The sequence below is a fragment of the Castor canadensis genome, chromosome 7 (genome assembly GCF_047511655.1).
Source record: "Castor canadensis chromosome 7, mCasCan1.hap1v2, whole genome shotgun sequence".
NCBI classification, from domain to species: domain Eukaryota; kingdom Metazoa; phylum Chordata; class Mammalia; order Rodentia; family Castoridae; genus Castor; species Castor canadensis.
In genome coordinates this window covers 68,391,668-68,408,148 of record NC_133392.1, presented here as the reverse complement: position 1 = coordinate 68,408,148, position 16,481 = coordinate 68,391,668, and the positions used below count along the sequence as shown (strand labels likewise).

At 53.4% G+C, this 16,481-nt stretch overlaps 1 protein-coding gene across 9 annotated transcripts in view; it reads right to left on the bottom strand.

Annotated features, from left to right (window-relative positions):
• The window catches only part of Zmiz1 (zinc finger MIZ-type containing 1), a 214,480-nt gene that overhangs the window by 152,002 nt on the left and 45,997 nt on the right, over positions 1-16,481 (bottom strand). For 6 of the 9 annotated variants that reach the window (XM_074079289.1, XM_074079287.1, XM_074079283.1 and 3 more), the window contains exon 3: positions 302-396. The gene's annotated coding sequence lies outside the window, so the exon portion shown is untranslated. Of the gene's footprint in view, positions 1-301; positions 397-1,021; positions 1,089-5,713; positions 5,875-16,481 lie in introns of those variants that run through there. The other 3 variants (XM_074079286.1, XM_074079285.1, XM_074079292.1) reach the window with 3 other exon arrangements.

Here is a 16,481-nt window from a genome sequence, read left to right as displayed (position 1 = left end):
GCTGGCCACACCCTCAGAGTTCAACTCCAAAGAGCAATCAGACCCAGCCGGTTTGCAACACCATTAAGAACTGGAGTGAGGACAGGACCGAAGACCTGTACCCATTTTAGAAATGGGCAAACTGAAGCTCACTGGAGTGTTTTGTGGCAGGATAGATACCACATAAGGAGCAGGTCAAGAATGGCTGGGAAGAAGGTGACCAGCCTCAGCTATGGCCCAGCCTGTCACTTTTCCCCTGCCCAGGTTTCAGTTGGAGGTGTTGGCATGGCACGGCCACCAGAGCTTACAGGTCTATAGTTACCTTTCCAGGTCTGCAGCTCAGTGACAGGTGGCAGCTCCTCTCCTCACACCTCTCACAGCATTGGTCTGACACCCACGGGCCACCTCCTCTTCCTCCTAGATACAGGGAGACATGGACATATGTGAGCAGCTAGAGACATAGACAGTTCTCAACTCCCACCCAACCCTGTCCTGACCACTGGACCACTTAAACACATCCGAGATGCCTAATTCATCAGAGCCATGGCGTCCTCCCTACCCAGTCATACTTAAATGAGCAAGCCAACTTCTTTTGGGATTTTTAAAAATACATGTATGTGTTTTGTTTTTTCTGGGGTTAAGGGGGCTTTGTGCTGTTGTCTTTCTCTTCTTGGTAACAGAAACAGAAAGCCATCACCTTCCTGTACAGCCCCCAGACAGGGTGGCAGGGAGAAGCTGTCGGGGTATTTTTAGCCAGGCATACAAAGCTCTCCTCCCTGTGCTGAGTCTGGCTTCGGGGAATTATCTCACAGGGCTGGCCGGCCAGCAGCCACTTCCAAAGTCATTCTTTTGACCCCTGCCTGAATTCTTTCCTCATTATGAACTGCTCACCAGATCTCTGGCTGACACTTCAAGGCATCTGACGTGTACACACTGCCCCAGGGAAAACCAGCCCACTGCCCTGCCTCGCCCTCCTGCGCACGTTCAGCCTGCTGCTCAGAGGCAGAGTGTGAGGCAGACAAGACCCCTGGTTCCCACTTACTTTGTGTTTCCCAGCTTCCAGTCCTTCTCTTATGCCCTTCTCACCTTTTGGTCTGAGCGAGTCCTACCTGCAAGATGACTCAATTACTATTCACCTTGATTTCAATTCCTTTTTTTTTTTTTAAGCTCCAATAAATGTGGGCTTGTCCAAAGCAATCACGGACACTAAATAATTGGTTTGATAGTCTCGTTTTGATTTCTAATACACCTGAATAAGTATATAATCAATGAAACAAAACTATGTTCTTTCCAGTACTATCTAACTCTAGAATCTTGTCACAGACTTCTAGAGTTTCCTGGGCCAAGTTCTGGCAAACTTACTATAGTGTGCTAATTTTAATTTTTCCCTTGTGCAGGAGAAAGAGAGTCAGGGAAGAGGACCAGGCCCAAGCATCAGAGCCAAGGGAGGTGAGGAGATCAAAGTCATGAGGGTGGTGTGAGCTTGTGGGGCTACCCTCTTTCAGCACTGGCCAGACTAGCCTAGTATTGCACTGAACTCCGCTTGTGAGAATCTAGGTGAGTGGCACAAGGCCTCCTGAAGGAGGGCGTCCAAGAGGGTCTTTTCCCAGAATTCCTGAAGCTTCTGGCTCCCTCTGCTGCTCCATCTGTCTCCCTGCTGCCTGGTCAGCAGGACTGAAAGCGTAATTCCCTCTCTAGGTAGATTTGGAGGCCCAGACCATGCCTCTGGCCCTATATCCTGCTCTCTTAGTCCTTGGTCCTGCAGTCTGGAGGCAGCCACCACTCTTTTCTGGGCCTCAGTCTCCCTTGGTGTGCCTTGGGGATAGGCTTGGATAATGTCAGTCTCACAGCTCTTGGGGCCTCCCTGGTGGTCTCTGTCCTTTCCCACTCTACCCACAGGCTGGAGACCCCAGCTGGGCCCCTGGCCAGCCCTAGGTTCCACTGCCCACCCCTCCTGCTAAGAACAGGATGTGGGTGTCAGGAGGTGAGCGAGAGTGTGGGGTCGGGTGAGGAGTGGCCTCGGGACAGGGCTTCCTGAAGCCAGATCGGTTTACCACAGTCAGTTGGAACCGCACAGCTGTGAGTTATAAATGTCCCCATCAGAGCTGGGCCAGGAGGCCCTGCTGCCAGAGAGGCACTAAGGGTCCCTACTGTCCACTCCAGAGTCTCCCTAGCCATATCCATCTTACCTGAGGCCATTCCCAGGTGTCCAGCCCTAGTGATCCCTGGGGTCTCCGTATGCCTCCCTCTGAGATGCTTGGTGCGAGGGATTCTGACCCCACTCTCCCCTGTCTGCTCCTCACCCTTCCAGGTGTGTGAATCTTGTGTTCTACTGACTTGAGAGCTCCAGGGGGCAGGGTCTGCCCTGTGCCCCCACCCAGCTTGGCACACAGCCAATCACCCCATTGATGTATGGGGTTCAACTCAGCACTCTGCTTTCCATGGCCCAACTGCCCTCTGGTGCCTATCCCTGGGGATGCACGTGACCGGGAGAGAGCTGTGTGCAAGGTCACTTGGCCTAGGGCAGTGGGAGGCAGCGGGGCTGGGCACCAGGCCTCGGTGCTTCCCCCAGGAGACCCTCCCTAAGGTCCCATTTTCCCTGGCTGTCCCTGGGTTCTTTCAGGTTGGGCTCCTAGGGTGTGCAGGGTGGATCATAGGGCAGGGGCCAGTCTGCACACAGCATAGCTGTCCACAAGATAAGAAGTTAGGTCCCTCCAACCCTGGGGTGGGGACCGACTCCTGCTGGGACCACCAAGGTGAGCAGCTCAGGCCCAGGCCACAGAAATATAGTAACTGTCACAGAGTATCATTCAGGCTCACAGTCACTGAACAATTATACAATTCTGGAGGCTCTCTTTCACAAAACATATAAAATTACAAATAAATATTTAGAATCAGGAAAGAAAATCATATTAAATTCCTGGAAACTTAGAGATCCAAGCTCCTTTTTCATGAGGCCTCTTTAAACAATTTACCAAAAATGCTTATAGTGAAAGGCTTATAATTGCAACCTGCTGCCCCTCCCCCGCCAACTCTCCATAGCTCCCAGGCACTGCCAGGCTTTACTCAGTTTCATGAGCACCCAGTGTGTCCCTCTCTAATCATCATAGCAGTGATGAAACTGGTAATAATGCAGATATTAAAGGACCTTAAGCTGTGCCATTCTAAGTACTTTATGGGAACAATTCCCATAAATTCATTTAATCTCACCATATCCTTGGAGGTACATACTGTACCCATTTTAACAGATGAGAAAAGAGGTTAAGAAACCAGACCAAGGTCACACAGCCATCATGTGAACCCAGACATCCTGGAACTAGCTCTGTTAGAAGGCCTCACTATTCCTCTGCCACCTCTATGGAAGGCTGGGGGAGTTTTTCCTCCCCGAGAAACTCCAACAGCAGCCCCGCAGCCGAGGCTGACACTAAGCCCCTCATTCTTTCATTCATGAATGAGACCATTCATGTGTACCCCACAAATGCTCTGAGGACCCACCAGTCTTGAACAGCCACAGTGAATGGGGCCTCCTGCTCACCTCATTCAGCCTAGGACATGCCGGGTCTTCTTCATGGGCCGAGGTGGGCACTGCCTCAACTTCACTGGCTGGCCAGCTGGAGTGAGGGAGTCACACATCCTAGAGCTGGGCTAGGCAGGTCCCAAGGGAACCCCAATGTCATGGGGGAGTATGTTGTCCAGAGACGACTAGAGAAAAGTGACTTCTGAGCACATGCTGAGTCTGTGTGAGGTCTGAGGCTGGTCTTCTGGGGGGGCAGGGCCAGTTGCCCACAGCCTGGAGTGGCCAAGGCCAGGTGCTGGTGGGACAGGCTGGTGATGGCAGAGCCAAAAGCAGGTGGCTTTTGGCCTCTAGAGCAGAGGCTTTGTTTTCCCTCTTTGTCCTCCATCTGCCCCCTAGCCCTCCCAGTTTTTCCCGATTGTGTTCAGGGCCATCAAAGGACTGATGAGCAGAGAGATCTTTGTTCTCAGTAGTACTGAGGACTGTGACCATGGATGGCTCAGGGCTCATCGTGACTGCATTGAGCACTTTCTTAGGAGCGCTTTGCACACAGCTCTCAGTCCTCTCAGTCCCACTTTTCCTAACTGACAGGGTAGACTGAGGCCCTGGGAAGCACCAAGGAACCCTGGTCCCAGTCTCCAGAGCCTCTGAGACTTCCAGCCCTGACCCTGACCTCTGACCATCCAGCCAGCACCTGGCTGTGTCAAGGCCATTCTCCCTCTACTTGGAGGACCAGCCATCATCATGCTGGCCAGGAACACAGAGAGCAGGAGGAGGCCAGGAAGTCAGATTCTGACCCACTCCCATGGAGCAGGTACCAGAAGTTCCTAGAACATCCATTTACACTGCAAATGGCACCTCCTTGGGGACTATTGATAAGGCCTGCAGGGATAGGGAGAGGACAGCACAATGCAGAAGCACTGTCTGCCTGGCCATGGAATGGGGGCAGTAGTGGCCTGCTAGCCAGACACTGGCCAACTTGGGCCCAGGTTTCTGTTGCCCCTGACTCATGGGCCTGGACCTCTGACCTGGCATTCACTCCTCCAGTGTGTTCCCACTTCAGTCACCAGATATCACAAGCCCCATCTGTGTTCTGCCTTCATTACTTATGTGTCATTATTTAAATCACTTCAAACCAGTCTCTTTCTTCTTATTTAGCCTCTTATTTAGCTAAAGCAGTATCGTCTGTGAAATCATGGGTTTGATATACTAATTATATATTTTTTTCTAATCCACATGAAAATAAATACGTAATATTAAAATCCGAAATTCAGACCCTTGCACCTGTCCTGGTAGGATAGTGTGTGGGCAGGCTGTGGGAAAGGCTGGGCCCAGCAGGGAGGGAGTAGAGCAGGGAGCTGGGGAGCAGAGCCCAGGCTGGAAAGGCACATGAGCTCCCTCCGAACAGGATACCTCTTTCCCCCTTAGGGGCTGTAGTTTGGGCCAGGCTGTTCATTTCTTCTGTCATCTGCTAATTCCTCCCGATACCAGCAGGACACACAGTATGAGTCCAAACACCTATAATAAGGTCTGTTCTTCCACTGTCTTGCTGGGAGGAACTGGACCTCAGTTTCCTCATCTGTACAGAGACATGAGTCAAGGGTTCCTCCTGGCTCCATCAATCAGACTGTGCTCTGCTGGCAGTGACCCTGCACCTCAGACAGACCCTCTGTCCACACATGGACCTCCCTTGCCCCCTCTTCCCCTTACACCTCATTGGGGCCTCTAGGGGTGTCTGGGTGCCTAACGGTGAGACGGTCATCCTATATGACAGCTATAAAATTAAATAATCAGCTAATCACCAGTAAATTAGCAACCCATCTTTACATAGAACAAATATAGTATTTACGTAAAAGTTGTTAGGAGTTTCTCTCTTTTTAATTAGCAGAAATAAATGCAAAATGAATGGTAATTAGGCAGCTGATGGATTTGGTAGTACAATTACGCCGGCAGCAGTGCCCCAGTCCTTAAACACTGCACGCTCCCAGGAACCAGAGGAGCCTATTTTTATCATTTATTTATAAAACAAAGTTAGCAGGAACACAGGGCGTGGCCTGGGCCCTGCTGGGGGAGGGTCCTGGCTTCAGGGGAGGGAGGGTCTTGGGAGGGAGGTGCCTTGGTCCCCCCTCCAGTGGGGGAGGGGCCGTGAAAAATGCACCACCAAGGCCCCTGTGGGTCTATTTCAGGCCTGGCATGTGTCCCTGGGAGCTGGGAACCGACCTCTGGGGCAGGAAGTGGGCTGGAGCAGGGCTAGGGGCTGGCAGCAGCTGAGGGGCTGGCAGCAGCTGTTCTCGCCTTTCTGTCTGTCTCTTTCTCTCTCCTGTTGCCACCTCTCTTCTTTGCTGGCCCTGGACCTTCGCTGAGCACTTCTCATGCTGCCCCTGAGGTGCAGAGAAAAAGGGAATACGCTCGCTTTCCTTCTGCAACTCAAAGGAAATTAGATCCAGGAATAATGCATTAAACACAGCAGGAATAAGTTCCAGACCAGAGAATCACCCAGGGCTGTGGGATTCCAGAGGCAGGAGCCCAGAAAGGAAGCAGCCCAGAGCAAGCAATGAGAATTGGGTTTCAAAGGATGCATAGGAGTTTTCTGAGCAGGCAGGAAGTAGCACAGGGAGAGAAAAGATCCCGTGGGAAATAGTGTCATGTGACTACCATTAAAACCACAGCAGGCCAGGGAGGCTGAAGTAAGCAGGCTTTTGGATGACAGACTAAGGATTTGGACTTGAAAATGGAAGCCACAGAGAAGTCTGAATGGAGGGAAGTCCAGCCCCATTCCCACTCCCAGTTCTTTTCTTAGCTTCCCCTCCTCCACCCCAGGGCCATAAAGAGGGCCAGGTGGACAGGCCATTAGAGGCAGCTGGTCCAGCTCGGCAGAGCAAGCATGGAGCTGAGCCAAAGCTAACCTGATTACAGGGGCAGGAGGTCTGTCTGCAGGGACAAGCAGGAGGAAGAGTGCAGCTCTGAAAACCAAGGCGGGGCACATATCCAGCCACTCTTGGGTCCCCTGAATAAAAGGCCTGTCTTCCCTAGAACAGAGTCCCCTGCCCTGTCTCGAAACCTCAGCTGCTAGGTAGCCTCACCAAGACTGGGGGGCAGAAGTAGCCTTGCCTGGGGCAGGGCATGCTTCCTCGCACACCCAGACTCAAACTCCAGCTCCAAAGCTGCCTGTGCTGTGACCTTGAAGAGCCACTCCCACTTCTGGGCCCATACTCTTGCCTCTGAAGCAAAGACTGAACTGGCACGGGAGGAGCAGGAATCTGGCTGAAGGCCCATCTCACATAGTTTTATGGTGCTGGTTTATTGGTTATTGGCAGTTTTAGGAATCAGGCAGGACAGGCTTTTCCCTGTTTGCCATGGTCCCTGCCTCTCCCTTTTGCCTCTCCCAGCTCAGATCACAGGCTCCTGTGGTTTTCTGCTATGAGCAGCTGAGCTGAGGTCTCTTGCAGATGGCCAAACTGTCCTTCCAGCTGGCAGCCTACAGCTGGGTTCATGCAGACAGGAGCCCAGGCTGGTGAAGAGCCAGTGAAAAGAGTGGCAGTCACAGCGGCCCCCAAGACTGCTTACCTCTGTTGGACTCCACAGCCACACTGAGGGCCGGGAGTGCTTCAGTGCAACTGTGCTCCCCCATCCCCTTAGGGGCTGCCTGGACTCAGCAAGCTGGTCTCTAAACTGGGAACAGCAATATGTGCCCACCAAAGTTCTGAGAAACTGTGCATGGTGACAATCATGCATCATGACTCTGACACTGCAGGTTCTGAAGGATTTCCCAAAGGGAAGTCCCACACTCCCTAGGGTGGACAGACTTGAGCCCTCCAAAACCTCCCTTTACAAAAGCAGCGCTCAAATAGCTTTTACCCCACAGCTCTGCCAGGTCTAGGGACGGTGCTGAGCTGCCATAGGCCCTCACTGTTAGGAAGGCACTCTGGGCTTGTAAGGGAAGACCAAGATCACACCGGGCTACTTCTCTGCTCTGTAAGTTACACTCTGCCTTGGGCTGAAATCAATAAAAATCTCCACTATGATTGTTTCAAAAGAAGAGGGACCAATCCTTGAGATGACATTCCTTCTACCCAGGGTGGCGCTCAAGGTCTCCCTTTATCCTGTGACCTCAGCTCCAACTGCAGGAGGCAGAGGAAGGTGGGGTGGGCATGTCACGGATGGGGCCTGGGAAAGCAAGGGGCCCAGCGCTGCCTGCCGTCCAAGCGCCTCTCCAAAGATACCATGGTGCTATTCATCAACTGGTTTTCAGGGCTGTGAGAAATCAATGGCATTTGTGCTGCAAACTCATCATTAGGACAGGAAAAACTCTGCAATGGAATTGATTTGTTTAAATATAATAACACGATTTAACAGAGAACCGTGGGGGTGGGGAAAGGACCCAGTCAAACAAAACATGGCAAGACAGCCTGGAGAACAGCTCAGAGACCAGCTCAGAGGACAGGAAGGGAATCAATTTTGAATCACACTCCAAGGTGCTGCCTAACCCCCTGCTGGTTCTGCCTGGCTGCCTTCCACAGCCAGGGGGCAGCCAGGGGATGGGCCCAGAGGCCTGGCTGGCTACTCCCATGCTTCTTGGAAGTGACTTTGCTTAGTGAATGTTGGTTGAACACCCAAACTGTGGCCCAGGCACTTGTGCAAGGCTGTGGGGGAAATGAATGAATCTGGGCTCAGCTTGGGAAGCACTCCATGGGGATGGGGTGATAAAGTGACAACACGAGGCTAGAGAGGGCTGGGCTTCCAGAGGTCTCAGGAAGTACAGTACTCAGAAGAGTTCTAGTGCTGAGTTGGCTGTGAGTAGAGGCACAGTTGGTGGTATGACAGCGGCCACCTGCTGCATGTTGAGTGATCAGCGTCAAATGCTAAGTACTGTATGGACATTGTTGAATTTCGTGTCCCCAACACACACAAGGTACGGTTACATGCCCTTATCCATCCAGATGAGGACTTAAGACAAGAGAGGCCACACACAGTCTGCAAATGATAGAACCAAAGACAAGAATTCAGAATCAGCCACACTAGGGTGACTGACCTACTAGCTTTGACAGGAGCCACCCCAGTTCAGCACTGCAAGTTCCAAGTCTTCAAAACCTCTCTCTTACGGTAACCCAAGGTGGATGACCAAGCAAGCCATGTCTGAATGCTCTGGCTCCCTCCCAGGCCTGCTGGAGCCCCCCTTGGTTTGGGGACTTGCTGGGGTGATCTGGGTTCAGCCCTTCCCACACCTCACAGACCCATCCTCCTCACCTGCTCCACTCTCAGGCCTAGCTTTGCTCCTCTCCAGCTGGCTCTTCTCCTTGCCCTGCCAGCATGAGGGGACTGGGGCATGTCTGGCCTCTCTACCCAGGCTGCATCTGTACTTAACTGGTGATGAGTCCTAGACTACTCCTTGCTAGGTCTCAGTTTCCCTGTATGTATGAAGGACTTTGGCACCTCTGCTCTCAGTTTTCTAGAGAAACTCTGGAATCTCTTCCTTAAGGGGGAGGGCAGAGAGGGCCTCCATCTCAGCCCTGGCCAGGCAGGGCCATCTGGTGAGCATACTGGCCTTCCTGATACAGTGATAGAGTGCAGTGCTGACAAAGGAGAAAGGTCAGTGGGGGGAGAGGGGTCATAGGGTGGAGTTGGTGGGAGCCGCTGCCCTGTGGTGTTCTCCTCCGGGTCAGGGCTTCTTGGGGGAGGGACCCAGTGCTGCCCTGGGGTCCTGGGTCAATTCTTATTGGTGCAGGCACCCACTGCTTCTCAATGCTGGGCAGCCTAGCCCCCGAGGGCTGGGGGAGAAGCCGGAGTTGACCTTGATACCTCCACAACCCATGGTGGATTTGACCCCCTTCACCACCTCTGGAACTGTGTCTTCCTCACTGTCCCACTCCTGCTGGTGATCAGACCTTACTATGCTCCTGCCTCTAAGTCACCCTTGTAAACACTTCACTGCCTCCTTGGCTACCCACTGCTGCCAGAAAGAAAGTTCACATACCAAGCTGACATTATGACTCCTCCTGGCTCAACAAGGCTGCCCAAGGCTGCCCAAAGCTGCCTGGGCCTCCCCTGAGGACTTTAGAGCATCTGAACTCTATGCTTAGGCCCTGGATCCTCTGGACTGTGGGGCATCTGTGTACAGGCCAGGCTCTGTGCCTAGTCAATACCTAGCCTCATCTAGGATGCAGCAAGTCCAGGACCAGGACACCACAATGTGCACTGCCCACCCCATGCCATTCTCAGATGCCACCTTGAACTGCCGCTGGGAAATTATCTGGAGCAACTCAAAGTCTAGCTTCTGGGGGAGGGGGAGCCATCTGTCTCCCAGCTTACACTGATTCTCGGTGATAGCAGGATAGTTCAGTGTTTAAAAAACAGGTTTGAGGTGGCAAATAAGGGTACCCACTCCCAGCTCCATCACTAATTAGCTGTGTGGCCTTGGACAGTCACTTATCTTATTGCATCATTTGCAGTAAGAGCCTTCCCCTCTCAGGCTAGTGGGATAGAGTGTGTGCAGAGTCCTAGAATGCTGCACAGGTGAATAAAGTCATCTCTTGTCAGTCATCATCATCCTTAGGACAGGAAGGTACCGCTTCCATGAGATGTTGGCCATCTTCCAAATGGGCTTTTCCTGGCTCTTTGAAAGGACCTTCATATCTATCCTTGACCCTCATCTTGCCATAGCACTCTCTTGATTTAGTCCTCACAATACTTTCGGGGTAGGAACCCCCATTTTCAGATGAGGAGACTGAGGCATGCAGGGGTAGGTAAGCCATGTGACCCAGTGGTCTCACAGCTGGCAAGTCCAGAGCCTGGAAAACCACTTCTGTCCCCACTAGGCCTACTCTAAAGCTTAGCCAGCCACTGGATGGAGGCCTGTGCCCACACGTTTCTGGTCACACTGACCCAGTGCAAGAATCAGACAAACTCAGGCTGGAGGTGCAGAGTGAATGGGCAAGAGTCACTTTGGGAGAAACCGAGTCATCGATCCTCAGCCTACATCTTCTCCTGAACAAACACATCAAGCTAATTTATTGGATTCCCAGGAAGCATGTACCCAGCAAGAGAAAGGAAAGCTCCAGGTGTCCATACACCTGCCTCCAACTGGCTCTCGGGGCTCACTCCTGAGCAAGCCTTTTGTGCTCACTGCCTCATTTCATTCTTGCTGCACTACAAGGTCAGATGGTGATGTCCAGTTCAGAGACGGGAAGGTTGAGGTTGGAAATGTGTCCAGCTCTAGAGTCAGTTGCTGGTGTGACAGGATGAACAGCAGCCTTGGGACAGGAGGCCACACTGCATGTCTGCATCAGGCACTGGACAAGATGAGAGGTTAGTGCTGGATAAGTCTGAGGGGGAGGGTCATGGCCCCCGTTTGGAACAAGGTAGCCAGGAGAAACAGGCAGCTCAGGGAAGGGGCCCAAGCACCCAGGGGTGGGATGGCCACCGTGGACAGAAGCTGCTCACAGGAAAGAAACCTGGAAGACACAGAGGCATTAGAGAACGCCCTCTTCTAACTGGGAAGCAGTCCACTCCTGTTCCAATCCCTAAAAAGTCCTGGGCCCAGGAGCCATGAGCTAGCAGTGCAATTAGCTTCTAGTACCCAGGAGAAAGGTCGCTGAGGCATGGAGCAGGCGCTGGCTGGGCAGGGGCCCTGGGAAGCTGGACCTGGTTATTTTTAGCATCTTGATTCAAGAGGGAGAGGCCCTCCTCCCCATCAGGTAAATGTCAGCACCATCAGCAGACAAAGCCAATTAAAGCAGTCGGAGCCCAAGAGGGAAGACAGAGCAGAGGCCCTGCCTGCTGCTCACCCCTAGCAGCTCCAGCCAGGGGCCTCCTTGCCAATACACCTGCCTTGTGGCCCCAACAGGAAACGCTGGCTTAGATCCAAAAGGAGCCTGGCCAGGGGCCTGGATGCCTGTAGTCCAGTCCCAGTGTGGTACATTCTTCAGGGCCCAGTTGAAGCCTTTCCTCCTCCAGGAAGCCCTCCTTGACCTCAAGCCCCTTGGAGTCCTTAGCCCTTTACCTCAGGTACTACGGATATTGTCCTGTGGCCAGCTGCCTACCAGACGGCAGGCTGGCTAGGCACTTGATTATTCCCTGGAAGAGAAACACAGGTGGCCTTGGATTTCTTTCCTCACCCTCTTGTACTTTGTCAGCTCTCAAGTCAGGCCCTGGCCTGGGGTGTGGTGTCAGCCAGCTCCTGGCCACTGGCCCGTGGTCTCAGGGCTCTCTGGGTAAACAGATGGGAGGTGAAACCAACCTCAGCAAGCATATGAGGCTTCTAGAGCCTGCGCTGCTATAGGTGTGTTTCCACAGATATCCTGCCCTTCCTTGGCTCTGTCCTCTGTGTCCCCAGTCCATCGGGTTGGCTCTGTCTTTCTGCAAACACAGGACTCCTGTTACTCCTGTTGCTGCTGCTGCTGGTCTCTGACCCACCAGCATGACCTCCGACCATGTCACCAGAGTGGCTCAGGGTGGCAGTGAGCTCAGATGAAGGCCTGGTGCCTATGCAAGGTCATTTTGGGTGTGCCTCCCCTATCTCTGGGTCTTAGTTCCCCACCTGTGCTATGAGGGGGCTAGATGATGCCTCAAGACCATTCCTCCCCAGGAGGCCTCTGGCTTTGTTACGGTTCAGAGAGTGCCACCCTGTGGTAATCCCCCCCCACACACATACACGTACATGTCTGCTCCCCGGCTAGGAGGTCACTGAGACTTTGGGTTCCAAGAGGCAAGGCTATTTTCTATCCCAGGTGTGTGGGTTAGGTATGTCGCTCATGGACAAGAACAAGACAAACTCCAGGACTTAGGAAGGGCTAGGTGAGGGAACCTCATCGGGAAGGGGAATGGTGGCCATGACACCTACATGAGTGATTATGTACAATTAGGGAGAACCTCCAGGGTTCTAGGAGAGCCCAGAGAGACCCAGACTTGCCCCCCCCCACCTTGAGAAAGATGTCACTATGATGAGGCTGTGTGTCCCTAGGCTGGTCTCTGGCCTCTCTGATCCCACTTGTCACTGAGTAACATTCACTTCAAACTCTTGAGCTGAGGTAGGCCCATGGAGGGTGAGGAGGCAGGTGTGTAGATGGTGACTGAAGAAGGTGGCACCTGGTTCTCCCAGGCAACTTCATTTTTCTCCCTTTGGGGAAGTGGGCTTTTCTCTTCTGGTAGAGCTGCCAAGGAGAGGTGCTGGGGGCTAATGAGGCCTGGTAGAACCCAAGGGCAGACCAGCCCCAGCCCTACAACTCTTGCCACCAGTCTCCAGGAGCCAAGACTCAGGCTGTGCCTCCACCCTACCCTTCACGGAAGCTGAGGCCAGCCCTTCAGCCTTCACAGAGAGCTGCCTCTGCTTCCATCACTGCAAAAACAAGGCCAAACTTGGTGTGGCCTCCAAGCCCCTTGGGAGCTGCCACACTCCTGCTTCCAGCTGTAGCTGGATTCGGCATTTTTGCCAGCTGGGTGGTGCTGACCCACCTTACCAAGTAATGCAGAGACTCCAGGAGGACCTCTGGAGGGGATCCAGCTTACCTTCACTCCTCCAGGAAGCCTTTCTGGCTGCCTCGGGAGGTCTTTGCCCCCCACCTCCCTCCACCCTCATGACTTCAAGCTGCAGGCTGTGTGACCTCTGCCCAGGCCTGGGTCCATGCAGCTCCTCACCTCCATCTGCTTCTGGTGTTACTGCTGATTGTGGTGTTGGAATCCAAGCAGCATTCTACCACTCTGGCTGACCCAGGGCATAGGTCACCCAGAGAACACCCCTGTGCCTGCAAGAAGCAGTGTGATGTGGCAGGGAAAACACATATTATGGTTTCAGATAAAACTGGGCTCAATCCCAGTTCCACCAATAGCTGTGTGACCCTGGGTGTTTCTTAGTTGTGATTTTTCTCATCTGCACAATATCGATATCCTTAAAGAATATATCCTCTGGTTTTACAGACCAATGAATGGCAGCTCAGAGAGGGACAGCGATTAATCTAAGGTCACACAGGAGATCTGTGGTGCAATTGAGGCTTGAATAAAAGGCCTCTGAGAGGGCCTCACAGGATGGCAGCCCCGCTCTGCTGACCTACGGGGTATCCCTCCTTGGGCAAGAATGAGCAGCAGCAGGCTGAGGACTATTTCCAGCTCCAGGCTGGGCTAGGGGTGGTGGGGTCAGAGCAGGCTGCAGAAGCTGGTGGCACAGGGGTCTGGGCTGTAGGCAACAAATTCCAGGCAGGGGGCGGGGCATGCATTCTCAGCTGGCCCTGAAGATGGACAGGCATGCCACAGTTGGGCCCTGGAATCCCAGCTCTGCAGGATCACAGGCTGGGTGGAGTCAGGTCCTCCCAAGTTGCCCTTGGCACTCAAGTTCTCTGCAGGCAGACATGGCCCAGAACCCTGAAGTGTGCTAACAGAAGGCTGATGGCACCCAGGCTGGTGGCATGAAGCCATACCCCAGGGGCTGGTGACGGAGGGCCTGTGGCCTTCACCAAGCGACTGCCCACAGAGCCAGCAGAATGTGTGGGATTGCCTCCTGAGGAACCCAACCCTGTCCCCTACACCTTCGTCTAAGTGACCACACAGCTAGGCCTCTGTCCCAGGAACCGCCCCCATGTGCCTGCAGGCTCAGGATCAGTCTGTCAGTCATGTACCACATCTCTGCCCACCACCCACCAACCATACTCCAGGCCCTGCTGACCTCTTGCAAGTTGGCTTCTGTTCTCCCCAGGGTACAGATGAGGAAGTAGGGCACAGAGAGGTTAAGCATTAGCCTGAGGCCACAAAGGAAGGAAAGGCAGAGCTGGAAACACCCCAGAGCCTGGCCCAGAGTTCACGCCCTTAATCCTGGAGCATCCTGTCCTTCATCCATCAAGCTTTTGATACCTTTTACTAAGGACCGGCTACAGGGACAGCTTGTTGAGGCTCAATGGGACACCCTCTCCTATGTGTCTGGCCTATCCTGGCTGCCATGGCCCAACCAACTCAGGCCTTCTTACCCTGGCATGCATTCATTCAAGCCTTGAAGCCTCCTCACACATTGGACTAGTCATGGGCTATATGAACTGGGCCACATCCACCATAGGGAAGAGCAGAGCTGACCTCTGGTCTACTCCAGCAATCTGGACCTCCGGGGCCCACCAGGCTCTTTTAAGCAACCTAGCACCTGGGGTCTCTCCTCCACCAGGAGGAAAAAAGCCAATTTTCCCAGAAGGATGGACTGAGTCTGCCAGCATGGAACCCAGGTACCATCTGCCCTAAGCTGCCACCTGACCCATGTGGCCTGACCACAGCCCAGGAAGCTGGGTTGGAACTATGCCTCTGAGTCTGTTTTTCCACCTGACAAATGGGAACACAGCCTATCAAGGGCTCTCTCAGGAGTCTGCTGGGGGCCAAAAGGGCTCCGGCCACTGCAGAGCCCCACATGGCAAGAGGCCATTGCAGCTGTGGGAGGGGGAGGTGGGTCAGAGAAGGCGCCAGAGCAGCCAATCTGCAGGAGGGAGTTTGCCAAGTGGAGAGAGATGGGCAGGCCTGGGGCAGTCCAGACAAGAGGATCTGCAAATACACTCCTATACACACACACACACACACACACACACACACACACACACGCACACACACACACACGCACGCACGCACGCACGCATGCACGCATACATGTATGCACACAGCACAAAAACCCAGGCACCAAACTATGCAAGGCAGAGACAGAAGGGAGAGAGCAACAGGTCTGGGAAGACTTGAACACCATGGCCTAAGAGGAGGAGCTCCCATCTACCTTAAGGCAGCCTTTGTCCCAAACTGCTTGGAATAAGCTGGATCATGGTACTACTGAGCCCCCTGAGTAAGGAGGACACCAGTGCTCACCTTGGCAGATGAGGCTTATAGGCGAAGCAGACCTGCCCAAGTTTGATCGGGCCTCTAGTGATAGAGCTGACACACAAATTTGATCCTTTTCACTTCATCTCACAATCGCGTTAGGCTGGCTTTGTGGATGGTAACAAGCTTAAAAGTACCCCATGCTGCTGACACATCTTGATATAAATTCGCAGGGCCAGCTTAACTGTCACCTCCCAGGGTCCTTTCCAGGTCTCTTCCCTGCCAGGCAGAATCTCATAACCTATGTGAGGGTCCTGCAACCTAACCCTAGCAGACTGGTGATATGCCTGCCTCTCCCAAGGCCTAAGGCTCTGCCAGCCCTAGAGACCCTGGAGTTTCCTGCTGGCCAAGTTTCTGAAAGACACTGAGGACGCAATACAAAGGGGTCTTGGAGAAAAGGTTTCCAGACCATGTTAGATAGCAGGCCATGGGGAACAATCCACTTCTTTATTTGCAAGAAACTGGCAAACGTGCCTGGGACACTGGGCCAGGACTGCAACCCAGACAATCAATCCCATATCTGCCTTGGGATTCCCATCCCCAGTGCCAAGGGCCCTGTCAGGAGGGAGGGGAGGGGTGAATCTGGGTGGAGTGTGGTTACTAAGCACCAATTCCATTCCTACCATTTCCTGGCTGTATAGCCCACCATCTCTGAGCCCCAGTTTCCCCATCTGCAAAGTTGGCACTAAATGGCTTATCCTTGGAGAGAGAGCACTGGAATAAAGAACACAAATGTCACTCTGGCCTGGCTCCAAACCCAGCTCCAATACTTCTCTTTTACCTCTCTGTGCCTTAGTTTCCTTACCTGGAAATGGCTCAGTAAGGTCTCCCTCTTGGACTTCTTGGAGGAGGGAGGGGGATTCAGAGTTCACAGGCAACGTGCCAGCCTCATGTGACTGCAGTTCCAAAGTGGGTGCCACAGAGCCCCAGCCACATAGGGGTCAACAGGGGAAGGACAGGTGGAGGAGCAGGGAGAGCCCCTTCACCTTGGACAAGGCAGGTGGGGTCACCTGTCAAGCCCAGGACTCAGAGGGTGCCCAGGCCCCAGAAGGCCCAGAAGGAGTCCCCAGGGGTCAAGGAACATGGACAAGATCCCACAGATATACCAGGGCAACACTCATCACAGCCCTACCCTACCTATGTCCCATTTTCTTGT